The sequence below is a fragment of the Mesoplodon densirostris genome, chromosome X, assembly GCF_025265405.1.
Source record: "Mesoplodon densirostris isolate mMesDen1 chromosome X, mMesDen1 primary haplotype, whole genome shotgun sequence".
Taxonomy (NCBI): Eukaryota; Metazoa; Chordata; class Mammalia; order Artiodactyla; family Ziphiidae; genus Mesoplodon; species Mesoplodon densirostris.
Window position 1 is genome coordinate 74,899,054 of NC_082681.1, and position 18,177 is coordinate 74,917,230.

At 38.0% G+C, this 18,177-nt stretch overlaps 1 protein-coding gene across 1 annotated transcript in view; it reads left to right on the forward strand.

The window, feature by feature from the left end:
- Positions 1 to 18,177, forward strand: part of ABCB7 (ATP binding cassette subfamily B member 7) — a 149,600-nt gene that overhangs the window by 1,132 nt on the left and 130,291 nt on the right. The gene's annotated exons all lie outside the window — the stretch shown is intronic.

The window sequence follows — 18,177 nt, forward strand, 5'->3', positions numbered from 1 at the left end:
ACAATTTAGTTAATGAGATTGGATCTATGCATTACAAGAATAACTAAAAAACAACGTAATAGATTAAATATCAAATGAATAGTATGAATAATAAGGGCTGTAGGCATCCAGAGGAAATAGCGATAATTAAGAACTAGATTATAGAGAGGATCTCATGCTGGTGATAGAACTGGGGAGAACATTCCAAGCAGGGAGTATGACACTAGGCATGTGGAATGCTGAAGGAATTATATCCATATGTTCATTCCGTAATTATTGAACATCTTTACATCAGTGAACAGTACAAAATATACACCCTGTCCTTAAAGGGTTTAAAATCTAGTAGGGGAAATAGATAAATAAACAGGCAATTAATACAGTAGTGCAATGATGGGGAAGGTACAAAGTACTGGAAGAATATACATGAGAGGCATCAAGACTAATCTTGAGGTGGAGAAAATTGACTTGAGTAACTGATATGTAAACCAAGACCTGAAAAATTAGAAGTTAGCTAAAGAGGAAATAGGATGTACAAAGGCCCACAGGTAAGAGAGAGCATGAAACTTTTGTAGAACTGCTTATAGTTTAGACTAGTGAGGATTTCATGATAGGAGATGGCAGATTAGGGTAGAGAAGCAAATCCAGATCCTTTTATTAAGGTTTTTTAAAAGCACTTTGTAGTTGAAATTTGTAACATGTGATCTCTTGGGAGCCAGTCTTATTCTGTAGTCCTCTAATAAGCCAGATGAAGTTAAAATAAAATTTGAAGGAAATGCAAAAAAGAGGGGATGTATGTATATGTATAGCTGATTCACTTTGCTGTACAGTAGAAACTAAAACAACATTGTAAAGCAACTATACTCCAGTAAAAATTAATTTAAAACAAGATAAAATTTGTAGGACTTTCAGGCTCGAAGAATGAGAGGGAAGGAGACGTCATTAGGAGATTCAGTGGAGGTGATGACAATAAAAAGTTAGCTTTCTCTCTTTACATGAACACTATCTCCACAATTTCCTTCACTCTCTCCTACATATCCTGCCATTTCTTTGGTTACCATTTCTGAAGTATGAAAAACAAGGAAAAGATGTTACCTTTGTTTTCTACTTCTTAAAGACATGCAACTCTTTCCTCTTTTTTAAAAATGTTGATTTAACAGGGAGATTAAGGAATGATTATAAGGCTTTTAAAGTAGAACCTGGTACAACCTGAGGCAAATTTTCAGATTAATTAGTTACTTGTGGTTAAGATTACAAAATAAATAATGAATGCATACTTTCAGGACAGTCATTAGTATTTATAGCATATTTTAGAGCTGAAAGGAACCTTAGTGCAGTGTTATGAAATCACGTTAGTGGGTTGGATCCGCACTTTGTTTTAGATGAAATTTAGTAGAATAGGAAAGAAAATATCAATGCTTTTTATGTATTAAGGGAAGTATTGTTTTACGAATACATATATATACATTACCATGTGTATGCGGTTACTGGAATGCATTGTGAAATGTGTTTTTCACACAGGATTTTGCCCTAGAGCTATGCTGTGCAGTGTGGTAGTCACTAGCTTCCTGTGACTGTTTAAATTTACATTAAATTAAAAATTTAATTCCTCAGTTGCATTAGTCACATTTTAAGGGCTGAATAGCCATATAGATGTGGAACATTTCCATCATTGCAGAAATTTCTATTGAACACTACTACTTTAGAAAAGATCAGGGACTTCCCTGGTGGCACAGTGGTTAAGAATCCACCTGCCAATGCCAGGGACACGGATTCCATCCCTGGTCCGGGAAGACCCCACATGCCACGGAGCAACTAAGCCCGTGTGCCACACAACTACTGAGCCTGCACTCTAGAGCCCGCGAGCCACAACTACTGAAGCCCGCCCACCTAGAGCCCATGCTCCGCAGCAAGAGAAGCCACCGCAGTGAGAAGCTCGCGCACTGCATCGAAGAGTAGGCCCCACTCGCCGCAACTAGAGAAAGCCCACGTGCAGCAACAAAGGTCCAAAGCAGCCAAAAAAAAAAAAATAATAAATAAATAAAAATAAAGTACTCCACAAAGTTTTTTTTTTAAAGATCATATCCAGCCCTTCTAATTTTGCAGATGAGGAGAGTAAGTTCTAGTATAGATAAATGACAGCCATTAAGGCCATTCATTTGTTTATTGCCTTCTGTGTGTTAGATATTTATATAAGGGTAATTAAGACTGTGACAGACCCTAATCACACAGTGAATGTTTGTTGAATTCTAAAGATACTTATCTAATAATTACTAGACCACTATTCATAGAGGGAAACACCTAAAACAGTTTTTTCTTAAAATGGGAAGATTTCATATGATAAGACATAAATTGTAATGATTATTATATAGTTGCCTCTCTACTATACTAATTAATATTGAAAGGACTTATGAATTTTGAATGATAGAATTTTGGATTTATTTCATTAATATTGATATGGTAGAAACTGAGGCATCATATACTTAATCCATAGTGCCTTTTTTATCTCTGTTTAACAAGTCCTTGACTCTTGATCCTGACACTGGTCATATATTTTCTTCATTTTTTATATTTAAATTCTGGACATTTTACATAAATGGAATCATATAATATTTGGTCTTGAGTCTGGCTTCTTTCACTTAGCATTATGTTTTCAAGGTTCATGCATGTTATGGCATGCATATTTTGGCTATTATGAATAATGCTGCTATAAACATTCATGTACAAGTTTTATATGGACATGAGTTTTCATTTCCCTTGGGTGTATACCTAAGAGTAGAATTGTTGTGTCATATGGTAATTCTGTTTAGTTCTTTAAGGAACTGCCAGACTGGTTTTCAAAGTGACTACAACATTTTACATTAGTATTAGAAGTATACAGGGTTCCAGTTTCTCCATATCCTAGCTAATTGTTGTTATCTGACTTTTTTTAGTCTAGCCATCTTGGTGGGTGTGAAGCCATGTATCCTTGTGGTTTTGATTTGTATTTCCTTGAGGACTAAAGATGTTGAGCATCTATCCATGTGCTTATTGCCCATTTGTATATATTCTTTGGAGAAATGTCAGTTCAGATCCTTTGCCCAATTTTTAATTAGATTATTGGTCTTTTTATTTTTGAGATATGAGTCTATTCTAGATTCAAGTCCCTTATATATATGATTTGCAAATATTTTCTCCCATTCTGTGGGTTGTCTTTTTCTTTCTTGATAGTGTCCTTTGAAGCACAAAAATTTTTCATTTTGTTGAAGCCAAGTTTATTTATTTTTTTTCTTTTGTTGGTCATACTTTTGGTGTTATAGCTAAAAATCCATTGCCATATCTGAGGTCATGAAGATTTACCCTTATGTTTTCTTCTAAGAATTTTATAACTTAATTCTAGTGAGATATAGAAACATTACTTTTGCATAGTTCTAGTTCCTTACCCTGCATTGTTGTTTTACTTTTATAGATATTACATCTATAAATGTTAAAATCCTAGCAATACATTGTCATAATTATGACTTTATATAATTTTATGACTTTTAAAGAGGTTGAGAGAAGAAAGGAAGGTAAGTAAATATTTATGACTTTTTTATATTAACCTTCATATTTATCATTTCTGGTTCTCTTCATTTGTGCTCTTGTGTTTGAGTTACCATCTGGAGTCATTTCCTTATCCCAATATAGCTGTGCTCCCATCCATCTCCTTTGTGCTGTTATTGGCAAGTATACTGCATCTCTATATGTTATAGGCTTAATCATACATTATATAAATATTACTTTATACAATTGCTTTTTTTTTTTTTTTTTTTTTTTGCGGTACGCAGGCCTCTCACTGTTGTGGCCTCTCCTGTTGCGGAGCACAGGCTCCGGACGCGCAGGCTTAGCGGCCATGGCTTACAGGCCTAGCCGCTCTGTGGCATGTGGGATCTTCCCGGACCGGGGCACGAACCCCTGTCCCCTGCATCGGCAGGCGGACTCTCAACCACTGCGCCACCAGGGAAGCCCTATACAATTGCTTTTGAAATTAGTACAAAGAAGAAAGTAGAAAAGTATGCATTTATACAGTCTTTTATAATAACACAATTACCTTTTGCTCTTGTTTTTTGTGTGTGTGTGGATTTGAATTACAGTCTGAGGTCACTTTCTTTCAGGCTAAAGAACTTACATTAGTATTTCTTGTAAGGTAGTTCGGCTAGTAACAGATTCTCTCAATTTTTGTTTGTCTGGGAATGTCTTTATTTTGCCTTTATTTTTGAACAACAGCTTTCCTGGATATAGGATTCCTCCTTGGCAGTTTTTTTCTTTGAGTCCTTTGAATATGGTATCCTACTGGCTTACAACCTGTACTAGTTTCTGCTAAGGAATTAGCTGTTAGTTTTATTGGGGATCTCTTATTAGTGAGGGGTCTTTTTTCTCTTGTTACTTTCAAGATTTTCCCCTTGTTTTTGGCTTTCAGTATTTTTACTATAATGTGTCTGTGGATCTCTTTGCATGTTTCCTATTTGGAATTTGTTGAGCTTCCTGGATGGGTAAATGTTTTTTCTTTTTAATAAGCTTTGGAGGCTTTCAGCCATTATTTCATTGAGCAGGTTTTCTTCCCCTTTATCTCTCTCCTTTCTTTCTGGTACAGTCATTATATATGTATATATATATATATATATATATGCACTTAATAATGTCCTACATTTCTCTGAGAATCTGTTTATTTTTTTTCACTCTTTTTAAATCTCTGTTCTTCATATTGCATGATTTCTATTGCTCATCTTTTTTTTTTTTTTTTTTTTGGTATGCGGGCCTCTCACTGTTGTGGCCTCTACCGTTGTGGAGAACAGGCTCCGGACGTGCAGGCTCAGCGGCCATGGCTCACAGGCCCAGCTGCTCCTTGGCACGTGGGATCTTCCCGGACTGGGGCACGAACCCGTGTCCCCTGCATTGGCAGGCAGACTCTCAACCACTGCGCCACCAGGGAAGCCCTCTATTGCTCATCTATGAGTTCATTAATTCTTTGTTCTGTCAGTTCACATCTACTGTTGAGCACCTGTACTTAATTTTTCATTTCAGTTATTGTAATTTTCAACTCTAGGATTTCCATTTGGTTCTTTTTTTTATAATTCCTATACATATCAATACATTCCTATTGATACTATACCTGTGATGTGACATTGTCATCACACCTTCCTTTATTTCTTTTTTTTTGATTTTTTTTTTTTTTTTTGCGGTAAGTGGGCCTCTCACTGTTGTGGCCTCTCCTGTTGTGGAGCACAGGCTCCGGACGCGCAGGCTCAGTGGCCATGGCTCACGAGCCTAGCCGCTCCGTGGCATGTGGGATCTTCCCAGACTGGGGCACAAACCCCTGTCCCCTGCATCAGCAGGCGGACTCTCAACCACTGTGCCACCAGGGAAGGCCTTGTTGAATTTTTGAATTTTATTTTTTTATACAGCAGGTTCTTATTAGTCATCCATTTTATACACATCAGTGTATACATGTCAATCCCAATTTCCCAGTTCATCACACCACCACCCCCACCCGCTGCTGCTTTCCCCCCTTGGTGTCCATATGTCTGTTCTCTACATCTGTGTCTCAATTTCTGCCCTGCAGACTGGTTCATCTGTACCATTTTTCTAGGTTCCACATATATGCGTTAATATGCGATATTTGTTTTTCTTTTTCTGACTTACTTCACTCTGTATGAGAGTCTCTAGATTCATCCATATCTCTACAAATGACCCAATTTCGTTCCTTCTTATGGCTGAGTAATATTCCATTGTATATATGTACCACATCTTCTTTATCCATTCGTCTGTCGATGGGCATTTAAGTTGCTTCCATGGCCTGGCTATTGTAAATAGTGCTGCAATGAACACTGTGGTACATGGCTCCTCTTGAATTACGGTTTTCTCAGTGTATATGCCCAGTAGTGGGATTGCTGGGTCATATGGTAATTCTATTTTTAGATTTTTAAGGAACCTCCATACTGTTCATCATAGTGGCTGTATCAATTTACATTCCCACCAGCAGTGCAAGAGGGTTCCCTTTTCTCCACACCCTATCCAGCATTTGTTGTTTGTAGATTTTCTGATGATGTCCATTCTAACTGGTGTGAGGTGATACCTCATTGTAGTTTAGATATGCATTTCTCTAAAAATTAGTGATGTTGAGCAGCTTTTTATGTGCTTCTTGGCCATCTGTATGTTCTCTTTGGGGAAATGTATATTTAGGTCTTCTGCCCATTTAATGATTGGGTTGTTTGTTTTTTTAATATTGAGCTGCATGAACTGTTTATACATTTTGGAGATTAATCCTTTGTCCACTGATTTGTTTGAAAATATTTTTTACCATTCTGAGGGTTGTCTTTTCGTCTTGTTTGTAGTTTCCTTTGCGTTACAGAAGCTTTTAAGTTTCATTAGGTCCCATTTGTTTATTTTTGTTTTTATTTCCATTACTCTAGGAGGTGGATCAAAAAAGATCTTGCTGTGATTTATGTCAAAGAGTGTTCTTCCTATGTTTTCCTCTAAGAGTTTTATAGTGTCCAGTCTTACATTTAGGTCTCTAATCCATTTTGAGTTTATTTTGTGTGTGGTGTTAGGGAATGTTCTAATTTCATTCCTTTACAAGTAGCTGTCCCGTTTTCCCAGCACCACTTATTGAAGAGACCGTCTTTTCTCCATTGTATATCCTTGCTTCCTTTGTCATAGATTAGTTGACCGTAGGTGTGTGGGTTTATCTCTGGGCTTTCTATCGTGTTCCATTGATCTATATTTCTGTTTTTGTGCCAGTACCGTATTGTCTTGATTACTGTAGCTTTGTAATGTAGTCTGAAGTCAGGGAGTCTGATTCCTCCAGCTCCGTTTTTTTCCCTCAAGACTTCTTTGGCTGTTCGGGGTCTTTAGTGTCTCCGTACAAATTTTAAGATTTTTTGTTCTAGTTCTGTAAAAATGCCATTGGAAATTTGATAGGGATTGCATTGAATCTGTAGATTGCTTTGGGTATTACAGTCATTTTCACAGTATTGATTCTTCCAATCCAAGAACATGGTATATCTCTCCATCTGTTGGTATCATCTTTAATTTCTTTCAACAGTGTCTTATAGTTTTCTGCATACAGGTCTTTTGTCTCCTTAGGTAGGTTTATCCCTAGGCACTTTATTCTTTTTGTTGCAGTGGTAAATGGGAATGTTTCCCTAATTTCTCTTTCAGAGTTTTCATCATTAGTGTATAGGAATGCAAGAGATTTCTGTGCATTAATTTTGTATCCTGCAATTTTACCAAATTCATTGATTAGCTCTAGTAGTTTTCTGGTGGCATCTTTAGGATTCTCTGTGTATAGTATCATGTCATCTGCAGACAGTGACAGTTTTACTTCTTGTTTTCCAATTTGTATTCCTTTTATTTCCTTTTTTTCTCTGATTGCCATGGCTAGGACTTTCAAAACTGTGTTGAATAATAGTGGCGAGAGTGGACATCCTTGTGTTGTTCCTGATCTTAGAGGAAATGCTTTCAGTTTTTCACCATTGAGAATGATGTTTGCTGTGGGTTTGTCATATATGGCCTTTATTATGTTGAGGTAGGTTCCCTTTATGCCCACTCTCTCGAGAGTTTTTATCATAAATGGGTGTTGAATTTTGTCAAAAGCTTTTTCTGCATCTGTTGAGACGATCATATGATTTTTATTCTTCAATTTGTTAATATGGTTTATCACATTGATTGATTTGCGTATATTGAAGAATCCTTGTGTCCCTGGGATAAATCCCACTTGATCATGGTGTGTGATCCTTTTAATGTGTTATTGGATTCTGTTTGCTACTATTTTGTTGAGGATTTTTGCATCTATATTCTTCTGTGATATTGGTCTGTAAGTTTCATTTTTTTGTGGTATCTTTGGGTTTGGTATCAGGGTGATGGTGGCATCATAGAATGAGTTTGGGAGTGTTCCTTCCTCTGCAATTTTTTGGAAGAGTTTGAGAAGGTTGGGTGTTAGCTCTTCTCTAAATGTTTGATAGAATTCACCTGTGAAGCCATCTGGTCATGGACTTTTGTTTGTTGGAAGATTTTTAATAACAGTTTCAATTTCATTACTTGTGATTGGTCTGTTCATATTTTCTGTTTCTTCCTGGCTCAGTCTGGAAGGTTATACCTTTCTAAGAATTTGTCCATTTCTTCCAGGTTGTCCATTTTATTGGCATAGAGTTGCTTGTAGTAGTCTCTTAGGATGCTTTGTAAGTCTGTGGTGTCTGTTGTAACTTCTTCTTTTTCATTTCTAATTTTATTGATTTCAGTCCTCTCCCTCTTTTTCTTGATGAGTCTGGCTAATGGTTTATCAATTTTGTTTATCTTCTCAAAGAACCAGCATTTAGTTTTATTGATTTTTGCTATTGTTTTCTTTGTTTCTATTTCATTTACTTCTGTTCTGATCTTTATGATTTCTTTCCTTCTGCTAACTTTGGGTTTTGTTTGTTCTTCTTTCTCCAGTTCCTTTAGGTGTAAGTTTAGATTGTTTATTTGAGATTTTTCTTGTTTCTTGAGGTAGGCTTGTATAGCTATACACTTCTCTGATAAATTTGGTTTTGCTGCATCCGATAGGTTTTGGATCCTCTTGTTTTCATCATCATTTATCTCTAGGTAGTTTTTTGATTTCCTCTTTGATTTCTTCAGTGATCTCTTGGTTATTTAGTAATGTTTAGCCTACATGTGTTTACGTTTTTTTACGTTTTTTTCCTCTGTAATTGATTTCTAATCTCCCAGTGTTGTGGTCAGAAAACATGCTTGATGTGATTTCAATTTTCTTAAATTTACTGTGGCTTGATTTCTGACCCAAGATGTGATCTGTCCTTGAGAATGTTCCATGCACACTGGAAAAGAAAGTGTAGTCTTCTGTTTTTGGATGGAATGTCCTATAAATATCAATTAAATTTGTCTGGTCTGTTGTGTCATTTAAAGCTTGTATTTCTTTATTAATTTTCTGTTTGGATGATTTGTCCATTGGTGTATGTGAGGTGTTAAAGCCCCCCACTATTATTGTGTTACTGTCAATTTCCTCTTTTATAGCTGTTAGCAGTTGCCTTATGTATTGAGGTGCTCCTATGTTGGGTGCATATATATTTATAATTGTTATATCTTCTTCTTTGATTGATCCTTTGATCATTATGTAGTGTCCTTCCTTGTCTCTTGTAACATTTTTTATTTTAAAGTCTCTTTTATCTGTTATGAGTATTGCTACTCCAGCTTTCTTTTGATTTCCATTTTCCTGGAATATCTTTTTCCATCCCCTCACTTTCAGTCTGTATGTGTCCCTAGGTCTGAAAAGTGTCTGTTGTAGACAGCATATATATGGGTCTGGTTTTTGTATCCATTCAGCAAGCCTGTGTGTTTTGGTTGGAGCATTTAATCCATTCACGTTTAAGGTAATTATTGATATGTATGTTCCTATTCCAATTTTCTTAACTGTTTTGGGTTTGTTTTTGTAGGTCCTTTTCTTCTCTTGTGTTTCCCACTTAGAGAAGTTCCTTTAGCATTTGTTGTAGAGCTGGTTTGGTGGTGCTGAATTCTCTTAGCTTTTGCTTGTCTGTAAAGCTTTTGATTTCTCCATGGAATCTGAATGAGATCCCTTCCTGGTAGAGTAATCTTGGTTGTAGTTTCTTCCCTTTCATCACTTTAAGTATATCATGCCACTCCCTTCTGTTTCTGCTGAGAAATCAGCTGTTAACCTTATGGGAGTTCCCTTGTCCGTTATTTGTCATTTTTCCCTTGCTGCTTTTAATAATTTTTCTTTGTCTTCAATTTTTGCCAATTAATTACTATATGTCTCAGTGTGTTTCTCTTTGGGTTTATCCTGTTGGGACTCTCTGCACTTCCTCGACTTGGGTGTCTGGTTCCTTTCCCATGTTAGGGAAGTTTTTGACTATAATCTCTTCAAATATTTTCTCAGGTCCTTTCTCTCTCTGTTCTCCTTCTGGGACCCGTATAATGCGAATGTTGTTGCATTTAATGTTGTCCCAGAGGTCTCTTAGGCTGTCGTCATTTCTTTTCATTCTTTTTTCTTTATTCTGTTCCGCAGCAGTGAATTCCACCATTCTGTATTCCAGGTCACTTATCCGTTCTTCTGCCTCAATTATTCTGCTGTTGATTCCTTCTAGTGCATTTTTCATTTCAGTTATTGTGTTGTACAGCTCTGCTTGTTTTTTCTTTAATTCTTCTAGTTCTTTGTTAAACATTTCTTGCATCTTCTCGATCTTTGCTTCCATTCTTTTTCCGAGGTGCTGGATCATCCTCACTATCATCATTCTGAATTCTTTTTCTGGAATTTTGCCTATCTCCACTTTATTTAGTTGCTTTTCTGGGGTTTTATCTTGTTACTTCATCTGGTACATAGCCATGTGGCTTTTCATCTTGTCTATCTTTCTGTGAATGTGCTTTTTTCCCCACAGGCTGCAGGACTGTAGTTCTTTTTGCTCCTGCTGTCTGCCCTCTGGTGGATGAGACTATCTAAGAGCCTTGTGCAAGTTTCCTGATGGAAGGGACTGGTTGTGGGTAGAGCTGGCTGTTGCTCTGTTGGGCAGAGCTCAGTAAAACTTTAGTGTGCTTGACTGCTGATGGGTGTGGCTGGGTTCCCTCCCTGTTGGTTGTTTGGCCTGAGGCGACCCAGCACTGGACCCTGCCGGGCTCTTTGGTGGGGCCAATGGCGGACTCTGGGAAGGCTCACGCCAAGGAGTACTTCCCAGAACTTCTGCTGCCAGTGTCCTTGTGCTCACAGTGAGCCACAGCCACCCCCCGCCTCTGCAGGAGACCCTCCAACACTAGCAAGTCGGTCTGCTTCAGTCTCCTGTGGGGTCACCACTCCTTACCCTGGGTCCCAATGCACACACTACTTTGTGTGTGCCCTCCAAGAGTGGAGTCTGTTTCTCCCAGTCCTGTCAAAGTCCTGCAATCAAATCCCGCTAGCCTTCAAAGTCTTATTCTCTAGGAATTCCTCCTCCTGTTGCTGGACTCCCAGGTTGGGAAGCCTCACGTGGGGCTCAGAACCTTCACTCCAGTGTGGGGACTTCTGTAGTATAATGTTTTCCAGTTTGTGAGTCACCCACCCAGCAGTTAAGGGATTTGATTTTATTGTGATTGTGCCCCTCCTACTGTCTCATTATGGCTTCTCCTTTGTCTTTGGATGTGGGGTATATTTTTTGGTGAGTTCCAGTGTCTTCCTGTCGATGATTGTTCAGCGGTGAGTTGTGATTCTGGTGTTCTTGCAAGAGGGAGTGAGAGCACGTCCTTCTTCTCTGCCATCTTGAACCAATCTTTTATTTCTTTAACAGGGTTTCCTTTAGTCCTTGAACATATTTATAATGACAACTTTGAAGGTTTTTTCTCTTCAGTCTGACATCTGGTCAAAACCGTAGGCAGTTTCTTTTTCCTGCTTTTTTCCTCAGTGTATAGGTTGTAGTTTCATGTTTCTTTGTGTGTCTTGCAATTTTTTGGAAACTGGACATTTTAGATAGTCCAGATAGTCCAGTAGTAACTCTAGGTACTGGTGCCCTCCCTCCCAGGGCTTATTAGTGTTATTTACTTGTTTGTTTGTTTATTTAGGAACTGGCTGGATTTTAGTGCTGTCTCTCTCCACCCTCCCCTTGCTCCCCACCTCACAGTGTTAGTGCCTCTGATGTTGCCTCTTAAGCAACATAGCCTTACCAGCATAGCCTGGCATATGCCCACAGTCACCCTGAGAGGGCAGTGGTTTTGCTGAGGCTCTCTCTGTCTCTTTTCCAGTTATGCTCCAATTGTTGCTGGGAGATCAGCACTGTTTTTTCCAACAGTGCCCTGGGGCAGAAATTGTTTCACCGACTAAAGCCATCAGATTGGGTTCCTTTGAAGTGAAAGTTGTTGAGGTCAGTGTTTGAGGTTTTTTCTGACCCTAGGCAGTCTCCTCCTGTACATTTCCCTCCTTGATTTTCTGGTTCTCTGGGGCAAACCAGCTGAAATACAGTTCAGCCTCTATGTCCAGTGATTCCACTAGTCTCCTCCTACTTGCCTTTCACCTCAACCTCTACTATATTTGAGAGTAGCCTTGGGCTTGAACTAATCCACGTCTAGTTGTATGAAGTCACTTCCTCTGGGAAGAGATTAGGAGCTATCTGCTTCAGGGCCTTCTCTGTCCAGGCAAAATCTCCCAGCCACAGCTCTGGAGCTGGGCATAGGGGACAATGGTGGCTTCTCTGTGAGTGATATCCCCACTTTAGGAGTTGAGCACTAGATGGAGTTTGGGGAGCAGTAGCCTCAGGTCTTTTTGCCTTTCCTCTCTTGGTATGCAACTACCCTCTTATGAGTCAGGGCCAGGGTGACTGGGGCTTCAGTATTCTCAGTGGCATCACACCCAAGGTAGAGCCTCTGTCCCTCTAGTGGGGGTGTGTGGAAGAAGGGAGACCCTACCTCTTGGCCATGTTAGCCCAGAACTTAGCTTCAGCAACAGGTTGTTGAGGGGAAGGATGAGCAATGCTGATGTCCTGCCTTTCCCAGGAAGATAGTCTTTTGACTAGGAGCTCAGGGGGCAGAGGGAACACTGAGAGCAGAGGGAGCTCAGGGGGCAGAGGGAGCATTGGGAGCACCAATCTCAAGTGGAGTTTCCATATGGCTGAACTGGGAGTCGGGAGGCAGGGAGTGTGTCCTGGTTCAAACACCACAGACTCTTGCCATTCTTACTGAGCTCTAATAGATTTTCTTGAGTAAATGATATTTCATTTGCTATATGCCTCCAGGACCATTTCTAGGGACTTCAAATGGTAATACTTTATAAATTTCACCAGTTTTGTTGGAGAGTGAGTCTAAGGAGCTCCTTATGTTATCATGTCAGAAGTGGCACTCTTTTCATTTGTTTTTGATGGGTTCATGTTCTTTGGCTTACTGTGTGCAGCAAAGCAGTCTGTCCTTTCTCTTTGGTTTGTAGGAGATATTATCAGTGAGGTACTTACCTTGTATGTTCCATTTAGTAGTTCTTTTGGATAGGTACTGTTTTGTTTTCATTTATTGGCTCTGACATCATGGACAAAGGATGGGAACTTTAATTTCTTCCAGTAGTGTGTAAGTTCCCTCTTCCTACCCTCCCACTGGTGACTAGCTGCTGATAATTAACAAAGTAGATAAAAGTTAAGAGACTTCTGGCCTTCATAATAACTGAAGTGGGAATATAATAACACTAGGGAAATAATCCTCCTACTCTGCTTTTTAGAGATCCTAAAGTTTTAAGATTTAAGTTTCATAACATAAGATGCATGTCAAGAAATTACAGTGAATACTGAGGAGACACAAAATGTAATAAGAAAATGAAAAACAACTTAACAGGAAAAAATTAAGGATGTTTTCAAGTGGATTATTTTTCATGGAACTGAAGAGGGTGAGAGGTGATTCAGTTATGTTTAAAGTATCTGAAGGATAATTATTTTTTAAAAAATTAAAAGCTGTCCTTATAATAGTTCAGTGATACCTGAACGTACCTGGAATATGAGTTTATAATACAGAAATATAGACTTCAGTTGAAGGAAGAGGGATTTCATGTGCATATTAGAAGAAATTTCTTAAATAAATAATCCTTTTATTGGGATAAAAAAACAACTTTATAAATGATGTTCTAAGAGGCAGAATAAATAACCATTAATCATAACTTAAATAGATATCTTCTTAAAGATAGAACTGACTTAAAGTTATATCCTTCAGGATCACAACTCACTTTATTTTTTAAAACATTTTATTTATTTATTTATTTATTTATTTAGGCTGTGCTGGGTCTTAGTTGCAGTGTGTAGGATCTTCATTGTGGCATGTGGACTCTTAGTTGCAGCATGCGAACTCTTTAGTTGTGGCAGGCATACGGGATCTAGTTCCCCGACCAGGGATCGAACCCGGGCCCCCTTCATTGGGAGCGTGGAGTCTTACCCACTGGACCACCAGGCAAGTCCCCACAGCTCACTTTAAAGAGGATAATCTAGCAGAAAGAATATTGGTAAACCAACAATCAGAAGAGTTGGATTCTAGTTTTGGCTTTTGTGTTAGAAGACACTAGAGCAAATCATTAGGCAATAATTTGCTATCATTAGAAGAATATAAGCTATTAGGAAGCAGTCAGCTTGGTTTTGAGAAGAATAAGACATACCAAACCAATTCAGTTCTTCATATAAGAGAGTGACAGTGTACTCAGATGTACAGTTGACCTTGATTTCATTAAGGCTCAATTCCTGTCCCTTGTATCATTCTCTCTCAACAAGCCAGGAAGGAATGATATTGCATATATTAAGGAGTCTTGAGGTAGTAGTAAGTATAGCTTACTGGAGAAAATACAGACAATTTGAAGGATTTTGATTTCTAAATATTGAAGAGAATAAACAACTGGTGTACAAAGGACATAACATGCCGTGGTGGAATGAACGTTGGACCAGGACAGCTGACCATTTGAGCTCTGTTTCTACTCTAATTATCTTGGACAGATCACTTGTTCCTTTGGACCTCAGTTTCTGTAAAATAAGATTCAGCTACTTGATCTTTAAGGTTTCTTCCACTTCTGTAGTTTCCTGACTTTGATCTGTTGGGACTAGCCCTTTGAATATATACTATTGGGTTGGCCAAAAAGTTCGTTTGGGATTTTCCAGATGTTTCAAAAATGCTGAGCGAACTTTTTGGCCAACCCAATACCTCTAGTTTGAGAGCCTAGTTTATTACTGGTAGTGGTTTGCCAGGAGCAACATAGGCTACATTTCAGTTCACATGAATTTTTTAAAAAACATTTATTTATTTGGCTACACCAGGTCCCAGTTGTGACATGCGGGATCTTCAGTTGCAGCATGCAGGATCTTTAGTTGCAGCATGCAGGCTCCTAGCTGCAGCATGCAGGATCCAGTTCGCTGACCAGGGATCGAACCTGGGCCCCCTGCATTGGGAGCACAGAGTCTCAACCACTGGACCACCAGGGAAATCCCACATGAATTTTTAATGGAGCAAATTTGTATTGTTGTCTCTTATACTACTTATTGATCTTAGTGTAGGAGTAGAAGAACTGAGATTGATGGTGAGTTTAGTATTTGCTAGTGTTGGGGAGATGGAATTAGAGTGGAGGAAATGTAAGCTAGGTTCTAAAATCATCTAGGAAGGTAGAAAAGATTCTAAGGAGGTGGTGGAGAGTAGCGGCATTACTATAAATTTTTTTATAAATTAAAGATGAAGCTTACATGGGCTATAAATGGTAAGGAATGGAAATAAAAAGGTCTTAGAAACTTTTTACGTCTAAAGGTCTTCTGCCACTTGCAGAAGTGGCACTGGGGATTGAGAAGAGGAATTCAGAGGGCCCCTCATTCAGAAATGGTTGAATAAATAACATTCTCTAAACCATTGACATATTGATTTGAGTTGGTTATTGAGATTAATAGGAGGGGGAGAAAAGTTCATAATAGTGGTTCTAAACTTTCATTTCATTTAGAACAATAGGCCCTTTGAGATTCTGATAAAAGCTATGAACTTTCCCCCTAGAAAAATGCACATACACATATGCTTCATTTTGCATGCAATATCAGGGGTATCAGAGAATCCCCGATAAATATTGCAGGCTGGTGGGTTTCTAATGTAGTTTCTAAGTAGCCAGTGGCAGAGTAAAGGGCCCTTGTCACTGGGCAGTGGGGGTCGAAATGGAACGGAAACCTGTTTTGCTCATATCAAACTTTTTATTAAATGAAAAATGCAGTAACACATCAATATTCAATGTTGTGATGTTAAAGTTGTTGGTTTTTCAAAGGAGTGTGTACTTTCCATGTTGTAAAATATACAGTAGAGGTGAAATTGCCTGTTCTGTATGTGATTCTTATAGTTTTCCTTTTTTATTTTATTTATACATTTCTCTTTAATTGTATAAAATCACATCTAATAAACATGAGAAAAATACCCACAATTTCACCTCTTAAATAATTTTCCATTTTCCCCCTGAATTTCAGTTCTTATATGTACATAATTTTTACGTTGCTGAGATAATTTTAAATCCTGTTTCTTTTTACTTATAAGCACTCTTTTACTTAGTACTCAGTCTTTACCAAAATTAGGTCTTTTAATTATTTAATATTTTAGTAATTTTAATAGGTATATATTTAGCTGCCTGCAAAAGGACATTTTTGTTGTTTTGATTTTTTTCTTCCCGTTTTTAAAATCTCTCTCCCTAAAGTCCTCATTTGTGCTCTTGACACTCTTGTAAAGTTTGTCACTAGTGAGTAAATAAACTTTTCAGATCTTTTATTATGTCGTTTGATCTTTACAGTAGCCCTGTGAGGTAGGTGAACATTTCATTGTAGTAGCAATGGCCTATTCTGTCCTTTTCAGTCCCTCAACTTCTGCCCTAGTTTTAGGCCCTTGTAACTTTACGCATGACTTTTCTCACTGCCTCAGGTATTCACCCTTCCAACCCATCCCACACAAAACATCCAGATTATTCTTCCTAAAGCATAACTCTGATAAGTATGACTTTCCTGCTTGTGGACTTCAGTGGTCTCTACACCTTAGCCTGCTGTTCAAGGCCCTAAAGGATTTTCACTTAACTAGCTTGCTAGCCATATTATTAACTATTTCTCTATAAATTCCCTGCCCCTTCAGCCACCCTGGATTGCTCCCTGTTCCTTGGACATTGTGCTTTTTTGTTTTTGTTTCTTCATTTATACCATACACTCTGTCTGAAATGTCCTCTCTCTAACTCCTTTCTGTTTTTCAAATCTTAGCTCAAGGGCCAATTTATGTCACAGAACTGTTCCTTATAAGCTTATAAGACACTGATTTCTTCCTCCTCTGAATTCCTATAATACCTTTTTCTACAAGTACAGTTATCATGTGTCTTGTGGAGGAGGTAAGATTTTATGCACCTAAAAGGCAGATACATTCCAGTCATCTTTTTTATCTTCCGCATAGCTGGGCATGGTATCTCACATGTAGCAGACACTCAGAAAATATTTATAAAATGAGTGATTAAACCCTATAATCAAATCAAAACAAAGTCTAACATAAGAATAAATAATGTTTGCTTTTGTACTATACATTTGCAATAGAAGGCTCACTTTCTACATAAAGTGTATATTTCAGCAAAATCATAATCAGATTGTGGAATTATTAAGCTTGAGGGTAACCTCTTAAGTTTGTCCATTGCATTTCTGTCACTAGGTGGTACTATGGTGGGGTAGTGTCACTGAATGTCAGTTTTTGCTCAATAACCAAAGCATATATGCTTTTAAAATTTTTGAGTTACTTTATTAGTAGGCATCCTTTGCTTAAAATATGACTTATAAGATGGAGTTCTTTGAGGAATAAGATATATAAAATTTTAGTCCTTGTAGCAATTTTAACCGCAGGCTGTATTTTGGCTTATTTATTAGTTCTCTGATTAAGTTTCCTTTACCACATCCAGAGGTGAAAGAGGTGTTAGAGTGGAGAAACTATATCCTAAGAGTGTAGTTTCTCAGATACTGATGTTTTAGGAGAGTAGGCTTTTAAACTGTTAACTTATGCTTTTCAAAGCATACTAGAAAAGAGAAGTTGAGGCTTCTATTTTGGTTTACTTATCAGATTATTTTTTACTGATCTTGAGTAACTTGTATTGACTTGTCATTGTAATATATTCATATTTTTAAGTGTGTGAGTATTTGCCAAGTGTGAACTCTTTCTTCAACCATTCTTAACTATGATGACTTAACAGCTGTTTGTATGTGTGTGTGTGTGTATTAGTTTGCTAGGGTTACCATAACAAAGTACCATCGACTGGGTGGCTTAAACAACAGAAATTTATTTTCTTACAGTTCTGGAGGCTAGAAGTCTGAGATAAGGTGTTGGCAGGGTTGATTTCTTCTGAGACCTCTCTCCTTGGCTTGCAGATGGCTGTCTTCTCTGTCCTCACAAGGCCTTTTCTCTGTGCAAGTTTGTGTCTTAATCTCTTCTTATAAGTATACCAGTCATATTAGATAGGTCCCACCCTAATGACCTCGCTTAACCTTAATAAACATCTTTAAAGGCCCTATCTCCATATACAGCCACATTTGAGACACTGGGGGTTAGGACTTCAACATGAATTTGGAGGAGACACAATTCAGTCCATGCCAGTGTGTGTGTATGTAAATACATAGAAAACTGGAAGCATATACTGCAAACACGCCTCTGGAGAGGGGATGGGTTGGGAGGCCAGAGGACAGTAAAAATGAACTTTCACTTGTCATTCTAGTTTGG